Source organism: Cyprinus carpio, chromosome B25 (genome assembly GCF_018340385.1).
Source record: "Cyprinus carpio isolate SPL01 chromosome B25, ASM1834038v1, whole genome shotgun sequence".
In the NCBI taxonomy this organism is placed as follows: Eukaryota; Metazoa; Chordata; class Actinopteri; order Cypriniformes; family Cyprinidae; genus Cyprinus; species Cyprinus carpio.
In genome coordinates, this window is record NC_056621.1 from 17901050 (window position 1) to 17918439 (window position 17390).

The 17390-nt window shown below is 37.1% G+C and overlaps 1 protein-coding gene across 3 annotated transcripts in view; it reads left to right on the plus strand.

Moving 5' to 3' along the window:
* The window catches only part of LOC122142432 (zinc finger protein 469-like), a 294747-nt gene that overhangs the window by 203097 nt on the left and 74260 nt on the right, over nucleotides 1-17390 (plus strand). The window contains exon 1 of one of the 3 annotated variants that reach the window (XM_042753100.1): nucleotides 9090-9830. The exons of the other annotated variants lie outside the window; for them this stretch is intronic. The gene's annotated coding sequence lies outside the window, so the exon portion shown is untranslated. Of the gene's footprint in view, nucleotides 1-9089; nucleotides 9831-17390 lie in introns of those variants that run through there. 3 annotated transcript variants of the gene reach the window in all.

The window sequence follows — 17390 nt, forward strand, 5'->3', positions numbered from 1 at the left end:
TTGAATTGGACTTTGAGCCTTGTAACTTTGCAGATCTTTTTTATGCTCAAACAGCAACATTACAGACTAACTAAAGCTGAAAAGGACCCCTTATAAAAGCATAATAGGACCCCTTTAATCTCGTTCACACCAAGAATGATAACTATAAAGATAACAATATTAGTGTTCATGTGTCCATTCATGTTTATTGTAAGCACATGCCCCTTTAAATGCTCAAGCTCCTTGAAGTGGATTTTCATTTAATTTTCTGAAGGTGGTTATAACAATATTGTTTCTGTGTCTTAATCATTTTATTTCTGGTGTAGACTTCAGTATAGAATTAGAATGATTATTAAAACTTTATAGTTATAAGTACTGTTGTAGTCATCTTCCTTGGTGTGAAAGTGTCGTTATTCACTGAAATGACACAAAAGTATAATATAATTCTAAATGTTAAATTTTTTGGCATTATTCTAAAACAGTTTTAGGCTTCTTGTTTGGCGAAATTCCTAATCTGGTCAGCTTTTGACTATATAGTTATTCTTTATTTCTAATCTTTAATTTTTTGGTACTCCATTCAGTATATATATATAATTAAATGTTTGCCATTTTTGGTATAAAAATACCGCAGTGAATTGCTCAACTGAATACTATATCTGAAATCTTAGACTGATGTAATGAAATATTTGTGACCTGTGCTGGCAAAGTAAGTCACAATGAGCAAATTTGTAACAAAAATTTGTTATACTCAATTAAAATACCTTCAAAATGATTTATGAGTTGTTGGAATCTGACAAAAAAATTACTCAGCTAAACCTGTTTGAAGTCGACAGAGTCAGCAAAGTCAGTTTTGGGAAAAATCGCGTTAAAGTTTTCTTAAGGTTCCAAAGCAAAATCACCTAGTAACATTGCATCTTTTCCTCCAATTATTTTCTTACTAATCATTACTATATTAATAATCACAATATAGCTAGTTTTTATTTGTTAGAAATAAGAACAGATGCAAAAAATAACAAATATAAGAAAGAAACACGTGTATTGCGTATTAGGCTACTTTTTTCATGTTATATCTAAACAAAAGCATTCAGGTAAGAAAAACAATCAGTTGAAAAAAAACAATTCAGTGTGTTCATTACAAATAAATTGATTATTACAACTACAAAAGCAGTTCAATCAAGACCAGCGAGTGTTTCCCTCTTTTGTTATATTGTTGGATAAACAATAATGAGACAGATGGCCTATATTATTAAGACCTACTGTACAGCACAGATCTTATATAATGTTACACATCCAATGATTTTCCCCAACAGTTCCCCAAACGTTCACTTAAAAAAAATAATAGATTATGTTTGTGTGAATACTTAAATACTGCAATTCTGTGTATATTTATCGGGATTGTGCGCTGTCGGTGTCTTCTTTATGCACGCACCTTAGATGTCAGTCAGCGCAAGAAGTGAGCAGAGAAAAAGGTATTCCTCTCAGAAAACTTACAAATAATGATCATTTTAGATGTTTAATTGCTATTTGGAGCATTTCGATCACTAGATGAGGGCTTACTAAAAAACTAATTTTGGTTAAAACTTTAAATTTGATCAAAATCAACTTTTTTTTTTTTTTTTGCCTCTAGCTCAAAATTAGCCTGTGAGCATTCCGACTCATTTTGCCACTAGTGGTCACATTTGTGATTTTTCTTATTTTCCTCTTATTTTTTGTAAACAAAAACTGCTTACGTTAAGATAGATTCCAAATCTGTGCCATTCAGATACTCAATCTGTCATTTCTGTGTTAAACCAGTTAACCAATCCACAAATATTTTTCATATTGTTTTGTCGTAATGTTCTTCATGCACTCCCATTCATAGCTGCCTTCTTCAAGGCCTGTTCATGTAGAAGCCTGTGAGTGGTACCATCGCTTTCCAGAACATTTACTTCCACTGTTTCTCACTGTTGGATCTTCCTAACCTTTCCTGGACACCAGAGTCCTTTACGATATTCAAGAAACAACTAAAAAAACAACAAAAAAAAATATTTTCAGATTCAGTGTGAAATCATTGTTTTGTTTTAATGCCATTTTTTTGTGTGGAAAATTCTAGAAATTAGCTGTCAGTAGGCCTTAGCGCAGCTGTTCTCTCCTCCCCTCACTCGCTCTAACATCAGCAACCAACAGTGCTTGGAACATCACAATCAACTGACTTGCTTCCAATTAATAACTTTAAGTCAAAAGAGAACAAGTCATATGGGAGTGCTTTATCTCCAGGCCAAACGCTCTCTTCTAACTGGAAGCAGATTGGTCACATGTCTCCATTCCATTGTTCTCGTCGCGTCTGATGCCGAGGCATACTGAGATGCAGATGATGTTTTTTTTTTCTCTGGTTTCCCAAACGGGCTGAGGAAAGCATAATTCAGTAAGTGGATATGACTCAAAGCGCCACCTCAGCATCCTGGCAGTGCCAGCACACCTAGCTTTCCAATGGCATCTGAAGTTCATTATCACAAGTTTCATTTTAGTCGACAAACAAACCAAAGTAGCCAACGACAGCCTGTTTAATTTTTGCCATTGCCAAAAGGTCAGACAGATGATACCCATAATCTGCCTGAAACCCAATCCCTACAGCTGCAAAAAATGAGATGTTTCGAATTGTTTTCTGGACGGTTTGCTTAAAATACTGCCAATATATGACTGATAAAGGTCAAGGCCTATCTAGAACTGGTTTAAACATGAAATGCAAATACCTCTGGATTCGTAATACCTCTCAAGCATATTATTCTGCATTACATAAGCATGCTATAGCCTTATAACCGGCACCTGCGTTGAACTGATGCATGTTTCGAAAGACATGCGTGGCATTCCACCCTCAACCCCACCTGATGCTCCATCTTCAAGTTCCCGACTCGCAGAACCGCTGAATGAAAGTTCAGAACATGATATGCATCGGGGACAAAGCTATTAGTCAACATATTAATCACGTCAGCTCTTGTTGGACTTGAAATACACCAGCCCTGTGTGTTCAGCATTGCTGCGTTTCTTCAAAAAACAGCCATTACTCTCTGGCAAAAGGTCGTCTTTGTAATTATATGGACTACATAGAAGATCTTGCCTTTTGATTCTGTTTTTCTTCTCTATTTTAATTATTTAAAGGAGTAGAGCAAAATATAAATGTCAAGTACCTAAAAGTCATCCCTATGAATGTGCAGAGAGCTGTAAATAACAATTCAGGTTCATTTATTGCTTGTCTAGACTAGCTTGGTTTCGCCGAGGGCAACAATTTAAGGGGAGCAGGTGTGATTTGAAACTTTGACCCTTTGGAGAAGCCTCTATGGAGCTCCTCTCAACCAATCACTGATCTAATCTTCAACCTGCCAATCAAATGTACAGTACGGGACTCTTTCTGCACATATGAAGCTGAATATTGTGCATAACAGTATGACAATTCTGAGAACAAGTTGGTTCAAATGATTTTCATTTGTTATTTTTATTTGCCCAGATGTTGTATCGCTCAAGCGTAACTTGAAGTCAGTGTCCTACTTATTTGGCAAGGATCTTGCATTATTTATAGTATTAAAAGGGTAATATCTTGGAATATGTTATCTAATTTTATTTTATTAAAGTGCACATATTATGTTAGCAATGTTATAAAAACCCTAATGTAGTTTTTTACAATTGTTTTTTGAGTAGTTGCGACACCAGGTAGTTGTCATTGATATTTGCTCATGTCAAAACAAATGCAACTAATAACATATGTAAAATCCATAATATATTTAAACATACATTTATATTTTTTTATAAAAATATCTATAAAAAATGAGTATATGTTCGTACTTATAGTTTTAGTGCAATTATTAGGTGTATACATTTTAAATTTTAATTAATATTGAAATTATATATAGAATGAGAATTAAATTTAAAAAAAATTAAATTTGTACACACTTATTTAGCTTCCTTTTTATAAAAATAAAAAATGCATTGAACATACAAAATACACAAAAGTTTTTTTTTTTACATTTACAGTTTCGACACTTACAATTTCAGAATGAATGTTTTTCAGAATGAAAGTTTTGAGTATGGAAATTTCCAGCACATTTTTTTCACACATTTTCTTCACACATTAAACAACTTTTTTTTATTAAGGGGATTTTTCTTTAAACATTATGCTTTCACTTTTTGACTTTTTGTTAAGTTCGTTAAGGCCAGAACTCTAAATGTTTGTCAAAATTTCCTTTGTGCTGATGGATTCCTAGACCTTTTTCTATATCAGTCTAAGTGAAGATAAATGCTGTCTACGTCTAATGTGCACTGCTGGAATGTACAGAGCTTTGATGCACTCTGACATCCCGACAAACACTTTTAATACCCACCTGGCTGACTAACCATCCCATCTGCCTGTCTAATGCACAGCAGACTGTATACTGTATGTGAGTGTGCACATGTGTGGCAAATGTTTCTTCAGGAAAGAGAGAGAGAACCAATGTGTGTGTGAGAATAAATCCAGATATTTAGCTCTATAAAGGGCAATAAACAGTATAAAGGTCCCACCGGGCTCTTCATGTCTTGCACTCAAGTCACTGTTTTCTACAGCGGACAATGCAGCCCTCTGTCTGCTTTTAATTAGGATCTGTGGTGATGTCGAGTATTGGGGGCACAAGACTGATTGTGAGAGCTGAACTGTGCAGGAACCCAGCATACGAAGCCACAGTCCATAAGTCAAAGGCCCTTATAAACAATAACCACCATCTCCGCTTTGATGACCAACCACAGCAATCGCATCATGAATTGGCTGTAACGCATGGCACTGCTACTGAAATGAGAAACTGCTTCTATAGTAGGGAAGGGTGGGGTAAACTGAGCCACTATCTGTCTGTCTACCTACCTCTTCTGTCTGCTGTTTTTAATCTTTATTTCTATCTACCTGTCTACTTGTTTATCTATCTGTCTGTCACTCTCTATAGATCTGTCTGTTTTTCTCTTCTGTATTTTATATCTATGTATCTATAGCCGCTTTTCCACTATCGGGCTGAACGGTTCTCTTTGCTTAACCGTTCCATTCCGTGCCAATCTGGGCCAGTCAGCACAGATACAGTTTAATTTTCCACTGTAGTGCTGATAACTAAACTCTTTGGATTGCAATACAAATGCATCGCCTTGGTAACGCAAGTATAATGTAAACAGCGATATGGACGATGATCAGATATTTCTGTTTTTGGGACTCCTTTTTTATCTTATATTTACTTTGTTAACAGAAAAAAGGACACAACTCAACGCGAAAAATAAACAGAACAAGCGCAATTATTGCAAATGTTTCCTCCACAGACCAAAATGTCTCAGACATTTTTTCTTTTTTTTGTTTACTTGGCTGTTTGATTAAATAGCACGCTTCCGCTTAGCCAGCTTTGGAGAAACTGGTAGCCAGGCAACAGAGTAGAAACTTCACGCACACGTACTCTAACAGGATGGCTCAGCACGGTTGCCTAATTAAACGTTTGGGTCGAGAACGGTTTGTAATCGTGCCGTGCCGTACCAGGCTCACATGCAAAAACAACTAGAACCGGATCTGACAGTTATTTGAAACTTTATCTACCTATCTATCTGTCTGTCTGTCTGTCTCTGTCTGTCTGTCTCTGTCTGTCTGTCCATCCATCTATCTTTCTGTCTGTCCGTCCATCTATCTTGCTATCTGTCTGTCTGTCCATCCATTCATCAATCTCTCATTGGGTTTTACAGTTTCTCTATGTCACTCATCTGTGGTAGCTTGCTCATCTGAGTAGGACTTACACTTTTGTATGCTGACATAATTCCACTTGGGAGAAGTAACTTTCAAGTTTTTGGCCTAAACAACTAGATGCATTAACATTTGGCCGAGTTGGGTCTTGTATGCATATTACACCACCTCCTGAGGCAGTTTGAGGTATTCAAGGATTAAGTCTGCATTTAAGGACCAAAGAAAACCCTATTTCCAGATCCTGTCACATCACATCCATTCCTATAAGTGACAGATTTGACTGATGGTGAACACAATTAGAGGAGGGATTCACACAATAAATAATGCTGAATTTATGGCAAGTGTCCTCAGGGAACGGTAGAGCACTCCACAATCACAGCTGAAAACCAGATTTCATCTGTCACTTGTTCCTCATGCATCTGAGAAGAGAATCTTTCAGTAACAGAATTGCTTGAATTAAGATTGTTGAGCAGTATTTACATATATACCTGGTAAATGGTTTATCATTCTACATCCAAACATATCCAGTCAGTCTGTAGTGTCAAAATGTGCATGAACATCTCAGTTTCGCAGGAAGGAAGCAATGTAGGCATGGAGTCGCAAACACACACACCACCTCTCATTATAATGATCATGGCACTGGCAATCTGAAACTAGCAATATTTGTACCACAATGTTGATTAGGACAAAAATAATTTTCTACTCATCCTTTTTTTTTTTTAAAGGGAAAATCGAAGTTAGAGTGAGGCACTTAAAATGAAAGTGAATAGTCACGGGCAGTTCAAACCAAAATCTCATACTCTCTTGTGTAAGATAAATGTAAATTTTGAGTGAGAGCTTTTTACTGTTTCATTGTATAATGTTTTTTTAAAAGAATTCTAGATTCCTGATATTAACATTTTATGGCTGTGTAATCATGAAGCCCGTCTCACAGCCAAAACTATTGCAAGCCCTGCTTTAGTTTATGTCATGGCATTGTTTCTTAAACAATCATTGCTATTTTGATTCCAGCAAAAATAGTCAAGATAGTGAGTGGAAATGAAAGAGCGGACAGTGAGAGAACTGACCGATAACAGCTGGTTTCATAATGGATGTTAAAACTGGATTATACAGATTTGAATGAGAAATCTGTTAAGGGCTGCCAAGCAGAATTGGGTATGATTGAGTTTTACCAACCTGGCTTCGGATTTGTAAAACATTTGTTAATTTGTTTTGCAGAACTACCCCATGTGCCTGCCATTTGACAGTATCTCATCCATTTAAGTTTCAGCACTACACAAAGTTCAAAACATTGGAAAGAATGAAATAAGAAAAACACTTTCTGGATAAAAATCGAGCATTTAGTTTGGGGAAAAGAGAGAGAGAGAGAGAGAGATCAAAATTGAGATCAAAAACAGACCCCCTGTTCCAGAAAACAAGTTCAACTTGAGTTACATGTAAGAACCTTTTTATCTTTGTTAGCATTTCCCAAAAGTGTATTTACCTATGTGTAAATGATGTGCTAAAAATTTTTTTTGATTAAACAGACCCCCAGGTTACTCATAAAATGAACACTTATTTAACTGCTTTGTGCATTGCTAAACAAACGTATGTGATAATCAAATTAACATTTTTAAACAAAACACTGTGTGATGCAGGAACTGCAGACTCTTCATTTATTTTAATTCCATCCCTCTTATCATCAGTCCGCTTCCAAGAGCCCAACGGGAGCATGTGACCAAGAGAAAACAGCTCTTCTGGCAGCAAGTGCTTAGGCACATATGGATTTTATTGCACACCAGTCACTGCTGCCACGACCCCACCATTGCATCTCTCACTTGCTTGACCTCGATCACACATGCATGTTCCAGGAAGTTGAGTGTACCTCTGGATGATGACTGGCTGGCATTGCTCCTCTGGACTTGCTCTCCATTGCATTAGCCGTCCAGCTGTAGTTTAGCTGACACTTTTATCCAAAGCAACTTACAATACACTTATTGTTCCCATATGAACCTGAAGTAAATGTTTTGGTCAAGTACACAGTGGTGGTACCTAAAGAAGTGACCTTTGCTGGTCTTGAACATACACCTACCTTGATTTTTATTTAAGTCTACAAGAACAAAAAATGCCTTTTTTTAAGAAACGTGCATTTATGTAACAGGGAGTGATGACATTTCTTCCCTGCAGCGTCCTGAAGTGGCAGCTGCTGCTTCCAACTGGTGCTGTTGGTTTGTATAACCTGTTTTGTTTTCAATTTTGTCTGTGTACCTGCCACTTGTTTGGCTGGACTAATTACATTTTCTGGAACTAATCATTAGCCAGACTTGGATTTTACATATTGCCAATGGATTCTGCTCACCTTATCTGCTTGCCATCTACCCAGCCACAGTTGCTCAGTAAGTCTCCATAATGCTAATATCCTATTGCAAGTGTGTCCATCTGTTCATCTTCAGCTGTAAATTCTAATTCTAATGCTTTCAGTGGGAAACCTCCTATTATAATTGTTCTCATTCTCTCCTCTTACTATTCACTGTGGAAATAACTTCATGACAACTTCTATTCAGTGAACAATTGCAACTTGTCCTATAGACTCATCCAGACCCCTTTTTAATTTGTCTTTGGATCTGAATAGTTTAAACACTCCTTTCCTCAGTAATTTACAAAAAAAAAAATATATATATTTTCCCCCTTATATACCAAACGTCTTAAACATTGGATCCCTTCCCAAATGCTCTGAATAGTTTCTGTCTAGTGGGTATCTGTTATTACTTTTTACTTGATAAATCGTATTACCAGTTCCAGTAAAATTAATTTCTCAAGAAACCTGGCTTAGATCCATTTGAATTCAGTAGTATTACACCAATACAATTATCTTTCCCACCTGGTCATACCCCCTTGGAAGAAATTTTTGCTTCATATATACACTTCTTCCTTCATTTCAGTGGTTACTCTATTCCAGTCAAATATGCAGTACTGAGACGGCTGTCCTCTGAGTTTTCAATGATCTCCTCTCTGTGTGTTCTGGCACCCCTAGTTGTATAATGGTGCTTGATTTTGATATTTGCAACACTGGTACAGTTCTTTCCTGGTTTGCTTCTTAGCTAATGGGTAGAAATGTTGAATTTCTATTCAGAGTTGAAATTCTACTGCGCCCCAACTCAAGGTGTCCCCCATGGTTCAGTTCTGGGCCTTCTTTTGTTGTTACCTTACATCTTGCAATTTTTGATAATATGCATGATTTTATGCCTTGTTAACATAAAGATTTGACTTGTTGACTTGAAAATTCTTCATGTTGCCACCAAATATGAAATATGTTCTAACTGACTGAAATAGATGAGGATTTGTTGAAAGTGCAGAAGTTCTTGGAAATATTTTTTTCTTGGAAATCTTGGAAACGTCAGTTAAAATGGGTTCATAATTCTTCATATCTACTGTCAAGTAATATAATGCTTATTAGTTTACCCATAGTTCTCCAATCCGGTTTGCTTTGTGTCCCATTCCCAAATCAAATGTGATAAAAAATCTAAAGAAAAGAAAAGAAAAGGAAGATAAACAACAGTGATACAGAGAGAACGATTTTTCCCCAGGACAAGCTAATGAGAATCTGTCATCAGTTTTCGTGAAAAGAAAAGGAAAAAAGGAACAGGATTTCAGCAAGTCCTCCTCATATAGAGTCATCACCTCCTTTAATAAGAGTCCGGCAGGTGTGTTTCCCTTTTCCAGCTGCTGAGAAAGAGAGAAAGTGTGTACAGGAGTGGAGAGTGAAGGCTAAACACAGAAGAACTCTGCAGAGAAAAGCTGCTCTAGAGAGCTGATAGATTGAGAGGTGGAAGCACTAGATGTTCTGAGGCTTTGGAGGAAAAATTTGTTAATGGAATTTTTAGCAGAGAGTGAAATGAAGGTAGAAATGAGTAACCCCAAATAAAGTTTCTCAAGCTTGGAACTGTCCTGCCAGCTTCACTTATCTTTCTGGGCTGGGCTACATTCTCTCTCTCTCTTCACTGGTTCTCTTCTCTCTTTCGCCCTCTCCTTGCATTTGAGTGTAATGAGAGCCATGCGGTGAGTTGTGGATGAGAGGCGTCAGTTTGTAAGAGTGAGAGGAGCGGGACAGGAACACACACACTGAGCTTCTGGGAGTTTCAGCGCTGCTTGCAAGGTGAGGGTCCAATCTATCCACTTGATGGTTCTGTGCATGATTTATTTTGGACAAGGCTGCTGTACTTAATCACACTATACACACACAGCTGACAGTTGTGTCTGAAGATGTTTTTACTTGATTTTTCACTGTCATTAAAGGGGTGACATTTGCTATCAGATGGAAGTGTGATAAATAATGTGTGTGGTGTGTATACTGTTATATATGCAAGTTTCCTTAAGTTTGCATAGTGTACAAGTGTGGTAATGGGATAATGCCACAAGTTAGACTATATAGTATAGTATACTTTGTTAAAAAAACCACGAAAAAAAAAAAATTATCAGCTAGAAAAACTGACATGACTATATAGAAGTATCTCAGATTTAATTTTATATATATATATATAAAGTCATATACCGTATACATATATAGTCACTTCTGTAAATTGCATACAAATGTAATCAGACAGAATGAGCCTATACAAGCACTGAGGAGTTATTATTCAGGATCTATATCATACTGGCTCTGCAGGTGTAAAGTAGTCAGGGGCCAGAATTCCTGTACATGACACTGAGCCAGTTTTGAGCTTTTATTCATAGATTGCTCATAAAGGAAGCATCCCAGGTAAGTCACACTGGGAGGTCACTCGCAGAGGTCAGGCAAGGTACTGGAATCTCAGATATTCGTCACTGGCAACCTGCGTCCACCCCTCCCGTCTTTTCCTCTGCTCTCCCCGTGGCACTTTCCATAGATGCGTGCTCAGTCCTGTCACTGAACACTAGTATGGATATTCCCGAAAAGTAAACAGTTGGCAGTGCCAGGTTAAAGCCATACCCACAGTTATTTATTTATTTGTTTGTTTTTGTTTGTTTGTTTGCTTGTGTCACACTTTTGGGGAGAAGGCTACTGTTTACCAGCCTTGAGTGGATTTTTACCAGGAGACTACTGTGTGTAGCCTATATCTAGGCATCTCTGTTAGTTCTCTGCATGAGTTATGTGGAATATTCTTGATTTAATATTTAAGAAGTTTTATAACTTCCTCAATGCGTCGGCCAGCATTAAAAAAAGTAGAGGGTGAATATTTCTATTAGATTTATCATAATAACTGTTATTGCAGTATATTTTCTCAGGCAGCGATTATGTTTTTTTTTTTTTTTTCAAACCAGATGGTGCATATTGAAACCCCCTGCAAAACATACATGAATTTGTTGGCTGCTGAAGTAGTACAGTAGGGTATAATTAAAATCTCTTGCTGTAATCCAAAATTGCGTAAATAGAAGGCAGTTAATTGCTGAAATTTATATGAGTAATACATTTTCAGCATTAAGGCCACTAATTCTCTAACCTAAAAGAGCACTTGTAGTTTGTCTGTATGTTTTCCCATGTTTAAAGTCACCCGACATCTGGACTATTTAGATCACTTTATGTATGTATGTATGTATTTATTTATTAATTAATTTACCTTTCCTTTCCTTTTGAAATGCAGTTACAGATTATACTAGTGCGAATCTCTTAAAACATGTATTTAGGACAGCATGTGTGCCTTGTCAATAATAGTTATGCATATGTAAACAGATTTATATAAACAAATTCTCTGAGCCATGTAAAGTGACCAAATAGACTTCAAATAAAGGGGAAAAATAGGCATTACTAAACAAATCCACATGGAGAAGAGTCTTGGAGCACATCCTATAATAATATCTGGAATATGGGATAAAAATTGGAAGTGTCAAATAAGAGGCAGAAGTTAATAACTAATCACGTGCAGTTGAGGAGGATGCAGTGAGGGTGGACGTAGTGGGATATTGCAAGATTGGATTGCTACTACATGGAAAGAGTGTTTAGAGATAATATTCTGTAAGAACAAATGAGAAAGGAAAGGATGAAAGAATGAGGGTAGGGAATGAAGTGCAGATATCAAGTGGAGGTTGAGATTGTGGCCACCAGATGGCCCTTTAAATAGTGTATGGAATTAAATCTGTGTCCAGACAATCCTGTTTCTTATGTAACCTCTCACCTCAGCACTCCTCTCTCTCTCTCTCTCTCTCTCTCTCTCTCTCTCTCTCTCTCAGCTGTCCGGGTCTGCGCCAATATTTCCCCTGTGTAGTTCTCATTACTCTAATAATGGCCCTGGACTGAACTCATTTTGGCGTGTCACCTGCCCTCTCAAACTTGGCTTGTTTCCTTTTTTTGTCTCCACTGCTGTCCCTTTAAACTCTCTCTCTTTTCACAAACACACAATGATGTAACACTGGAATCAGACCCTCAGACTCCCAGAATTTTTCAATGTTGACAAGTTGCTAGTGCAACTGTATTGTATTAAAAAGTACTGTAATAAGTATTAAACTTTGCATAACTGATCCTGACTTCTAAATATACATTAATGGGATTTGTTGCACATTTTATCGTCCAAAGTATCGCAAGATCCATGCAGATCCACTGTTAGGAGTTACTGGCCCAAATTAAAAGAACAAAAACAATATTTCTGCTCTAGATATGGCTTGGGTGTATGATAATGGGATTTGATGGACACTTATTGTCCACTGGGAAAGTATAACAATGATCTGGTGTAGTATTCATACTGTATTTACTGTACTGTAAAGGGATAGTTCACCCAAAAATGAAAATTACCCCATCTTAGGTATGCAAAACTTTCTTATTTCAGATGAATACAACTGGAGATAAAAAAATGTCCTGGCTCTTCCAAGCTTAATAATGGCAGTGAATGGGAAGCCCAAAAAAGTGCATCCATCCATCATAAAAAGTGCTTTATTAAAACCACTCCGGGGGTTTAATTAAGGCATTTTGAACTGAATCAAAGTGTTGGTGTAAGAAAAATATCCATATTTAAAACTTTATAAACCGTAATCACTAGCTTCCGCTAACTGTTGTTTGTGCTTTCATGAGAGAGTGGCATTTCAGTGGATGATGCAGGACGTAGAGTGGTGAAAGCAGAAGCGCAGAGGAGAATGCAAAACAAAACACCAGTCACAAATTAGAAATACAAAATGAGGATTTGTAAAGAGAAAAGTGGGAGGATATCAATATAAGCAGAGGAGACTGGTTTTCCTTTGCTGTAAACAAAACTTGGTTCTCGCAAGACTAGCATATTCTTTCCGGAGCTTATGCTAATATGTTCCGCTGGAACCCCACCGTCTCTTGGCGTGTCTCCCCCCCAACTGGCACGATGCATTTTAGGGGGGCGAGATTTCCATTAGCGTGCCTATGACTGAAGCTAGGCTCAAGGCAAAACCAAGCTTCCATGCATATTTTAGTGTCAAACTAATGGCTGATAGCCCATCCACATGATGTCAGAACATGTAGTTAAAATAATCCACTAGACATTTAGGTACCACCAAAATAAATTAGGTGTGTGACAAGCAGAGACTGTGCTCTTCAAACTTTATTTCATAATGTTATGGCCTATCCCCTCCAAAAGTTAGCACATGCTGCTACCACCTCATTTGGCTTGAGCGTACAGATTTTTTTTGTTTGTTTGTTTTTTTTTACTAGGAATATGTATTTATTTTCTCCTTTGCAGTCTTTCTTGAACATTATTGAACTCTGTGGCTTTCAGAAAGTGCCGTCTACTCTTTGTCACGTGTTATTTATGGAAAATTGGGGCAGTACGTAATAATAAATTAGCATTGGCCAATAAACTTTAATTCTGCCCTCAGGACTTCATAATTCACATGCACTCTGTGACAAAAAGAAAGTGTTTTGGAGAGATTTCATCACTAGTTTTGGGTCATCTGAAGCAGATTGCTTGGCTCACGATAGTGGGATGCTTCATGAGCTTCTAGACCAGAGCCACTGATTATTTGCGTCTCATTTTTCCCTTAATGACAAGCACAGCAATTAGACTAATGGATTGCTCCAAACACAACTGAGTAATTTCAAGGGAATCTGAAAGAGTTATCAGGTGCTCAGATTGCAATTGTGCACGAATAACCAAACATCGTAAACCCCTTAAATTGTACTCAGATAAGTTTCCCATGTCAATTAGCACATAGATGATGTCAAGAGTTCAGCGTTTGTCCACAGCTTTTTTGGGTAACAAAGCCGTATAAATAACAAAGAGCAATATTGGAAGGGCTTTCATATATATTTTTTAATATGGTAAATGGCATTTTATATGCTTCCTTTGCCGCCGTCTTCTTAAACTATCTCCATGACAGTCAGTCTGTGAGAGCTCTTTTAAGTGGTGGAGTTGTATGGACTATATGCAGACTTTATTTTTGGATGTTGTTAGTTTTGAAGGTCACCAGTAAGCACATGCACACTCAGTTGGAGTTTGTCTCCTGTAAGTCTAGATTTATTGCTCAGACAGAGCTGAATGAACCATTATACTCACATTTTTAGTTCAGTCTTCATGTATTGTCTACGAGTATTCACCAAAATGTCAGTTGTGTCTGGTTTATTGTAGCTTCCTGTTTGTTTCATCAGCCATTGGTAGAATCATGCAGTATATAATGTTTCATCAGACCCAGTCTGAATCCTGAACACTTTCTGTACTACATAGTATGGATTAGATTAGGATATGTGAGTCCCAAATTATAGTACATTAAACACAGGACAGATGTCCAGATGGTAGATTTCTACTATTTTGAAGTGTCCATAGTATTCACAACTCTTTGTGTTATAGAAAAAGGGGACTTTGGCATGGTAGTAAGTACTGGCATACTATTATACAAATTTCACATATTAAGTATGTAGATTTAAAACACACTTTACCAGCTAGCAACATTAACAACTAGCAACTAACAGCTAGAAGTGCGAAAACTGGCATATATTTGGAGATCATTAATGGAGGCCAAGCAGAATATTTTTTTTTGTAAATAGTCTGTAAAACCATTTTAAATAAATTGTTGCATCAGTACATTGATTTACATAAGAATGCAATGATTTACACACACACACACAAAAATAATATGGTAATTAAATTTGTTTTGTTAGTTTTGTTAATATGTTAATTATTTATAACATTTAACAACTGTACTGCCAGCAATGCAATGTGTCCTTTTTGTACATGTAAAATATTCAAACCTAATAGTCTCTGGTCTTCATTTCGAGCAAAGCAAATTTCTTTCTTATGTAAATACACCGATTTATGTAAAAATGTTTTACAGTACGAACAATTTGCATTGAAACTTGTTCTGCTCGTGGTAGTATGTCCCAACAAATTGTTACTAAAGTGTTAAATTATTAATAGTTTAACCATTTTAGTTACATTTATACAATCAACATGTCAAGGGTACAAACTAGCATGTAGCCACACAGACTTTGGTCCTTGTTACAAGCAGAACAAATTTCTGCAGAAATTGTTCGCAAAACATTTATTAGTTTAATTGTCACACAAATATGTTGATTTATTTAAAAAGGGTTTTACAAACTGTTTACACTGAAATTTGTTCTGCTTATGGAATCATGCCTCAATGCTAGAGCCTTTTAAAAAAGTTAAAATACTTAAAACTATTTTAGTAACAATTAACAAAGAACCATTTTTAACGCCAACAACGTGTACTATTTAAATTTGGTATAAAAACTAAAATGTTTTTGGGTCTCATTAATGCAACACAAGCGATATATAAGTTTACGCAAGAATTCTGTATGAACAATTTTGCACATTTGTTCTGCTCACGTTCGGTAAATGGTGCCCTTTAAGTGTATTTGGTTCCATGTTGCCTAGAGATATACGTTTACAGACATGTTTGCATGTAGGTTTGTTGGCCACGCCTGGCTGATAAAGGAAATGTTTAATCGCCTTTTTGCGCCTTTCACTCTAGGGGAAGGGTGATAAAAGTAAAGCTCATGTCTGGCTTGTCTATACTCTCAGACTACAGTCTATACTAGGGAAGAAGAGGATGTTGGGGGTTTTGTGATTGTTACGGTTGCTTGCTGTAGGCACTTGACTTTATAGCATCAAGCCTCGTCCGGTCCACCTCCTGTATCAATTGTATGTTTATTATGATAGCAGTAAAACTATACGAGCCCCGCCCTACTCTGAGGGGAGCGAGAGGAAGGAGAAAGAAGGAAGGAGAGAGAGCTGCTTGATTGGCTCCAGACTGCATCCTCACCCAAATTAGACACCCTCCTGCAAAGATCATAAGGCGCAGCGGAGGGAATGTGAAACGGTGCAAATTCGGTCACCGTAACACACACATTCATACACTCTCTAGGCCCAAATGCAGCTGTGTACAAGTGTGTATTTGAAAGGTTAGAACTGAGAAATCACAGACCTCTCAGAGAAATAATGTGAATCTGGTGCATTTGTGGTTTCGAAATCCTTTTTTCTGTCCAAAATCGTGAAGTGAAGAAATAACCCAGGGTTTTATATCTGTGGCATGCTGTTGATTGCTCTCAGTAGGAGCGACATGTTTACAGTAAATACATTCATAATGGAAGCTTAGGAAGCAAATGGGCCGAATGGATTGAAAGCAGAAATCCGAAGCTTGTATTTATGTTAAGCTCTTTCATGAATCCCCAAAAATTAGTAGTAGAGTTGACTAAATCATCATTTTGAGGTGGGTTACTATTTTAGGTGGTTATGCATAACCAATGCAGTTCTTGTGGGTGGAGATTGACTGGAGCAAAGCCATTTGTGAGAGTGAGAGTGTTTCGGCCCAGTTGACGGGACAGTCATTGGCTAGTTCTGTGCTGCCATGAAAAATTTTACAATCACTGACCTTGTATGTTACTAGCAGGCTTTGACATTTGGTTTTCTGTAAGGTATTCTACATTGCGGTTGCAAATTCTGTTGATTTGTAACCAAGATAATGGTATTTAATTTAGCAAAAATGACGTGATAGTCTTGAAAGCAACAATAAGAACATGTTAAACTACAAACCAGTCAGTGATGTTTTGGATCGTATGCCTTAGACAAGGCATGTATAGCTGTATACAGTCCCAGCTTGTTGCATATATAGATTTCTATTAAATAAAAATGAAAAAAAGATAATTCTAGAATGAAAAATCTGGAACTATCAGCCAGACTTCAGAACAAAAAATAAATAAAAGCTTATTTCTGAGCCCTGTAAGCCAAAGTATTTTCAACTAATTCAGATCATTTAGAATGAAACCTCTAACCCTGAGTATAAGCAATAATAATAATGATGCTTGACTTAGCAAGGACTGCTAATAATAGAGCCAGAACAATGATTAATGACTCACTTTTAGAGGCTTTAATCTGAACGGTTAATCTGGGTTTCATCCAGAGCTCTGAAGCAGTCAGCCAAACAGTTTGATTCACGCGCTCTCGCTATCAGGCGTAATAAGCATATGCTTGCCCTTATGAGGTGATCAAGGTCCAGTTTTCCCATTTTTAAATCCATTTGAATAGAAAATGCAAAACACATTTCAGGTCTGTTAAATGAAGGCATTACAGTATGGAAAATGAGATGTCATGCTGCAGAAGCTTGGCGTTGATGGTCTTGCGAACAGCCGTAAACGTCTGCTGTGCTTATGTGATCAGATCAGGTCTGCTCTTTCATCATCTCAAGGTGATTCCCCATGGCTGAACACACAGTGTGTCACACACACATACATCCCATATTTCAGACGCTGATGGGGGGATTCACCAAG